At 32.5% G+C, this 7,149-nt stretch overlaps 1 pseudogene; it reads right to left on the bottom strand.

Moving 5' to 3' along the window:
* Positions 1–1,167: 1,167 nt before the first annotated feature.
* On the bottom strand, positions 1,168–2,241 carry LOC134282432 (uncharacterized; annotated as a pseudogene).
* Positions 2,242–7,149: the final 4,908 nt, after the last annotated feature.

Genomic DNA, 7,149 nt, shown 5'->3' with positions numbered 1-7,149 from the left:
AAAAAGAAAAAATAATAGCTACAAAATTCATTTGATAGTTCTACTTTTTACTCAGTTCTTGTAAATACAACACATTGTTAATCTCCCAAGATAATTTGAATACGAAGAGGAATTTTAACATACCTATTTTTATTATATTACCAGCTTCTGAAGTCACTGTTATATGCAACATTAGTTAAATGTGTTGATACTGGTATTTGTCTAATTATAAATGTCAATAAAACATTTCACTCGTAAAAAAATGGACAAATTTTTGTCCCATTCAATGTTCGGCTTTTTTACGATTACGATTATCGGATCATTTTTGGGGTGCTTGTTTCAATTCTTTGCATTGCTTTTTATTTGAATTCTCTCAGTTTTATATCTTTACCAGAAAGGAAGGGTGATGGATTTTTCTTGAACATTATTACATGGTTTGTTACAACGCAAAATGTAATAACAACGCGAAATGTAATAAATTTTGTGTCGAGATCAACGCAAAATGTAATTACGTGCTTTTTCGTTGTTACATTTTGCGTTATTTTATTTCTGCACTGAAGACAACGCAAAATGTAATAAAAATATACATATTTTTTTTATTGCCTTTAACACACGGGAAACATGCTTTACAAAATATTTAGAACTAAAACAATGAGACCAACGTTACGGCTTTTACGAACATAAATATACATCTAAATGTATTTTTTTTCTAACTGTGACTTATGTTTTATTGAATACACTGTACTTAATTTGTTGTGAAGTGCGTTAGTACAAGGAAATACAATCTATGTAGTTAGTATAACTCGTGAAATGGTGAGGGGTAACAATAAGTTACAACCCACCTGAGCTGTGGACTCAGGACGGGACAGTGTAGTCAGACGTCTGTGTCAATCCAGGGTATAATCACAACTGGCTGAATATGGTAGTAAATCAGCTGATTGTGACGTATCAAATATTTGAATCCCGAACCCGAAGTATTTTATAAACCTTTAATACTACATTCCTCCCCGTTTTAATAAGCCCCGTGATATGGCACAAATCAGAACATCCGACTTAATGCCATTTAAATATAAAAGCAGTATACTGTACAAATATGTACAAGTTTACAAATAATTCCACTATAAAATCAACATAACATTTTTAAAGCATCTTTGAAGTCTGATAGTAAAATGTCATTTCCAATTTCGGTCAAATGTACCCCGTCCGTTCTAAAAAGTGTTCTGTTTTTCCAATGAATTTTATGATGAAATATCACTTTCCCTCCCCTTCTTTCCATGAATGATCCTAATTCTCTATTGATTATGGTTTTCTTGTTTTCTCCCTCCCAGATCTCAATTTTGCCCCAGAATCTTCTTGACAACAGTTCAGAATAAATAAAAATTGTATCTGGAAAATTCTCCATGTATAAAGAAATGTCATTTTTCATTTTGGTTATGAGAGGAAGAGGACTTGAAAAAGAGATGTCATTAAATCCTAAATGAATCATAATAATGCTTGGGATTATATCTTTTGTAGCAGTGTGAAGAGTTTCTGTAAGCGAAGAGCATTTCATGCCTCTTCTTCCATGCCACTTAATGTTGCAATTTTGTAAACCTAAGTCGGTAGAGTGGATGTCAATAGATCTTTGATGGGCCCAATGAATAATTGAGGATCCTATTATGAGTATGTCTTTCTTTTTTGTAAATTCACAATTTTGTAGGACCTAGCAGGAGGGCTGCTTATATCCAACAGAATACTGAGTATTTTCCAGTGTAACAAACTTGTAAAGTTTTGAGCAGGATAAGGAGACTTTGGTAATGACTGATGTTGATGGGTTGTATCTAAGTAATATTGTATTTGTACTAGGTCGTCTTCTAGCCAAATTGTTCCTAAACATGCAGAAAATTTTTTGTTTGAATTCATAAACGATTTCATATTTACTTTGTTGAATCTGTTGATTAAAGTAGATATTTTTTCAACCCAAATTTGACCATGAATGTTAGTATCATATCTACAGTATATGGAATCATAAAAATGTTCTTTTTCTATATGTAGCCTCAAAAACCTTTCCTGGCCAAAACCTAATTCACATGTCCAACATGATGTCTTTGGATAAAGAAACCAAGGAATATGTTCTTGAATAACATGTCGTCTGACATGTGTAAACTTTGAGTTACAAACAGGGCACTTTTTCCCTTTTTTACCTAAAGTGGAACCTTGCACATGGTTTGGTAGAGGTTCTTCTTCATAGTCAGGTACAAAATGATCTCCTAAGTCTGACATTTCTAAAACAATTGTACTTTACATTTAATACAAGTTACTCTTAATATAAACCAGTAAAATGAAATAAATATACACTTAAAAAAAAGATGTTAATTTATCTTTTAATTATTTGTTTCTTTGTTTTGTTTTCATTTATATATAAAACATTAAAAATAGTTAAGTTGATAAAACATGTTAGTTTTTAATTCACATGCACTTCTGCTAATTTGATCTTGTACATAATCAGATAGGTAATGGGGTCTTTGTCTTGTCCTTTGACCTCTTTCAACCTGTTCTTTTTCTATAGAAAGAGAACTTGAAGCAGTACTCGGGTTTTGATGATGCATCAGAACATCCGACGCATCATCCCTAGCAAAAAGGTTTGCAACATCTGATATCACATCATCAGATTCAGATATGGTAGCTGAGGAAGGACAATTAATCTGCTTCAAAGACCCATCACATTGATTGAAAAATTTATTCCTGAATCTTTTTACCCAGCCGGGATGATCTAGATCTCTACAGAGCTTAATACGGTCATGGTGTATTACAGATTCTCTGTTTTTCTTATCAATGATCTTAAATAAAACGGGAGATTTGACCTCAGTTATGATATATGGACCCTTCCAAGGAGACTTTAATTTTGAACTTTGACCCAGTTTCGTAGCTGAATCAATTTTCAGTACAACATCTCCTACATTGTATGTACTTTGGTATAAATTTGTATCAAAGTATCGCTTTTGTCTATTTTGGGCTTTACAAATATTTTCTCTTGCAATTTGATGACATTCTGTAATATTAGACCTCAAATCTTGTAAGTATTCAGGAATTTCTTTCTCAGAGTTGTTCAAGTTGCATGTACCAAGTATCAAGTCTATAGTTTGGGTTTTCTCCCTTCCTAAAAACATAAAGTTGGATGTAAACTGAGTTTGTCTATTTTCAGTAGCTCTAATAGCATCTGCAATTTGTTGTAAATTGAGGTCTCATTCATGTTGTTTGTCTTTTAAATAACATCGAATACTCTGTAGTACTAAACGGTTATATCTTTCAACTTGACCGTTAGACTGAGGATGGTAGGGTGTTGTCCTAGTTTTAGCTATTTGTAATAGCTGACACAATTTTTGCGTAAGTACACCATCAACATTTTTACCCTGGTCAGAATGTAACTCTGTAGGGCAACCATACCGAGATATAAAATTATCAACCACAGCTTTTGCTACTGTTTCAGAATTTTGGTTTGGTATTGGGACAATTTCTAACCATTTAGTAAATTGATCAATGATCATCAAGATGTATTTATTTCCATTTTTGGTTACAGTAAGAGGCCCCAGTATGTCAATGTGTACACGATGAAGAGGATAACCTGCATGATATTGACCTAGAGCAGCCTTAGCTTTGATGTTGGGATTTTTATTTTTGTTACATACACTACAATTTTCAACATAAAGTTTGGAATCTTGTGACATACCATACCAAATTGAGCATTGTTTCAATTTTTCATAAGTCTTTGTTTGACCTAAATGTCCTGCTGTTTTGCAGTCATGACAATGTTTCAATATTTCCGGTTGCATATTTTTTGGAGCTACAAACAAATATCTTGGACTAATATGATATTCCCATAAGTAATATAGAAGACCATCTTTTAGGTGTAACTGAGATTCACCTGACCAAAGATATCTAACACTGGAACTACTTAATGATAACTCTTTCTGAGATGGTTTTATCCCAGACTCTATCCAAGTCTTGACCTTGTAAATATCACTATCTTCATTTTGATTTTTGTTTAATTCCTCTCGGTCAAAAATATCTGACAACACGAGAGCAATTTCATCAACACTGTCAACTGATCTTATTGTTAAAGGAGTAACATAATCTATATCATTCTCGAAAGTAGCCCACTGTTGTTTTGCTCGAGTGCAAAAATGGCACCCAGCACAAGGTAATTGACTCAATTCTATTCCAGGTCTATACTCATTACAAAGATCTACACTATCTGGTATTCTGGAAAGGGCATCTGCATTACTATGGTTTTTCCCTGGTCTATGTTGTAATATTGTGACAATTCCTCAATCCATCTTGCTAGTTGACCTTCAATGTTTTTGAAATTTAAGAGCCATATCAAACTATTGTGGTCCGTTCTTAGAATATAGGTATTACCCAATAAAAAATGTCTGAACTGTCTTGTAAATGTAATAATTGCCAAGAGTTCTTTTCGAGTGGTACAATATTTTCTTTGGGTTAGTGTTAATACCTTGCTAGCAAAACTTACAATTTGTTCTTTACTATTTTGTTCTTGATATAATTCAGCACAAATTGAATTATCTGATGCATCTGTGTCCACTGCTGGTAAAGTGCGAATCGAGAAAATCTTGGTTACGGACACCAGCTACTATTGGTTTACATCAATGAGGCAGTTTATGTCAACTAAACGATCAGAAATAATAGAACGTTTGATTAAGACGTAATTATTAATGTTCAGTATGGTTTAATGAAGTAGAATTGCTTGTTGGTTGAATAGATATAAAGAGCAATCCAGTAAATGCTTTAGGTCACACCCGTTCAATGTATTTTGCTGGATCTATTCATATTTGCTTTTTACTTTTTAAACAAGATTTACACTACATTATTTGTGTTAAAAATGATATGAGTATATACTGTATGAATCATTTATGATTCCCATTGTCTATAATATTTCACAAGATTAAAACTTTTGATGCAATATAAAGTTTTCTGATAACAGCGCGAGTATGGCTGCTGTATGTGCGACTCTTGGCACCTGTAATTGCTATGATTGACTTCTGTTCTGCTTCATAAGGTGCGACGTTTTACTGCTGTATCATAAATGTATTGTTTTCCGTGAAATACATTTAAATTTTATATCAACACATCAGATAGTGCAACATCCTTGAATAAAGCCCCAAAACATATACATACAAGTTGACGATTTGTTGCTTCTATCGAATATTTAAAATGTATTGCATATACCCCCCTCCCCCTCCAACATGATTTGTTCTAAATGTGAAAAAATAGAGGATTTAAAAATGCAAAATTCACTATGGTTAATTGGTTTATATTGGATTAGTTTATTTTCTTAAAAATCATGAACTTGTTTCAGTAAAATATGTTACTGGAGTATAATGTTCATTAAGGTTCTATCCCAAAGTTCAATTTTGATAATTCCAGATTCACGTTGTAAGTCATTTTCAACTGACTATCTCGAACTTTAGATTTACAAACTTTCAATGCATGCAGAAGAAACAAAAAAGACCTTGGACCACCCACCCCAAGGAAAAAAAGATTGACCTCTCTTTAATGAGATTTACATGTATTTCAAGGGAATAGACGTTGATGCATGTGAGTGTGTTTAATTTTTTTACCATCCCCTCCCCCCCTGAATAGTTTTTTCAACTTTGACTTGGAAAGATGACATGGATAGGTATTAATAACCATTCTCTGTAACCACTTACACTTCGTTGCCACGCATGGTCACCGATTTTGATGAAACTTCACCCATGCTTAGTACTTGACACCAGAAACAAATATCAAACAAAATTTCGTTGCTATGTGTCTCGGTTGCTATGGCAACAGCCGGAAAAGTTTTAAAAATCGAGATTTTCAGCCACTTTAAATCTTGACTGTGGCTTAATAAAAACTAGAAAAAGCAAACAAACCATTCTCACAAAAACATGACACCTTGATGTCACTTATACTGTAAAGAATCTGTTTAGATTATATCTCTAAGTAAGTGGTAACCAAGGGTACTTTTGGAATACATTTAAAATGCTGAAATATGCTGAAAAACACTCCGTATTCACTAATGGTAGGTGTTACATGCTCAAACTCAATCAACGACTTAAGAAAAACAATGAAAATGTTTGACCTTAAGTATATAAGTATAAGCAATATTATTCTATAAATAACTTTTATGGTTGCCATGGTAACACAGTGTAACCATACAAAACCAGTAACTAAGATTGGGTTAATGCTACTGTCTTGAGGAACAACATGAAAATTCAAGACTGGCAAATATGCATCCTTAGGACCTTGCAACTCCAAAACCATAAGAAAAATTGGGTATAATTGCTACTTTGTAGTGTTACCATGGAAACAAAGTACCAGTGCTTAAAAGTGAATTATTTTTCGCTGCATTAAGAATTAAATTGCCATTTAATCAAGAAACAAATTAAAGGACTCAGCTTGAATAGTACTTATCTGTTAGAACTGAAGTTGAATATCATATATTGATAAAATTTGATGAACAAAACAACATTGTTGCTATGGTTACCAAGAAGGGAAAATGTTCGATTTTGTGAACTTTATATCAATATCAAATCCTGTGTGCCAACTTCTTGCATCCACTTAGAGATTGGATGATAGTCAACATTAAAAGTCATGTTAGCTGTTAATAAATATCAATGATAAAAGTTTTGGGAATCTACATTTAAGGGTACGTATCCAAGGAATGAAAATATTTTTCAGGTTTTTAAGCATATATTTTCTGCTTATTTCCATAGCAACGCTCTATTTAAAGAATCTAATCTGAATTTTTTCAAATGGGAAAACTTGGAGCACACCAACATCTTATAAAATTGATCATTAGTTATGAGGAAATGTGCTTTTTTTAAAACATAGGATCAGATTTAAACATACATAGTGTTACTTTGAAGGCTCTCTGTGGTATAAAAACCTTGGCAACCATTGCCAACCAAAATGAAATATCATATTTTGTTCTTGGTATATGTTTCAAGGCTCTTTTTTCTATTATTTGGTCACATTTCATCCTATAATTGCTTTTTATTTATACGTGTATGACTTTATAAAATTCATTGAATATTTTTTTTACTTTTGAATAATTTGTTACCATAGTAACGTATGTAATAGTTGATTTACCAAACATGTTTATCATGCATTTGAGACATCTGACCTTCA

This window comes from Saccostrea cucullata, unplaced genomic scaffold (assembly GCF_032062105.1).
Source record: "Saccostrea cucullata isolate Sc308-1 unplaced genomic scaffold, CSIRO_AGI_Scuc_v1 ctg17806, whole genome shotgun sequence".
Taxonomy (NCBI): Eukaryota; Metazoa; Mollusca; class Bivalvia; order Ostreida; family Ostreidae; genus Saccostrea; species Saccostrea cuccullata.
The sequence above is the reverse complement of the archived record's forward strand: the minus strand, read 5'-3'. Positions and strand labels throughout refer to the sequence as shown.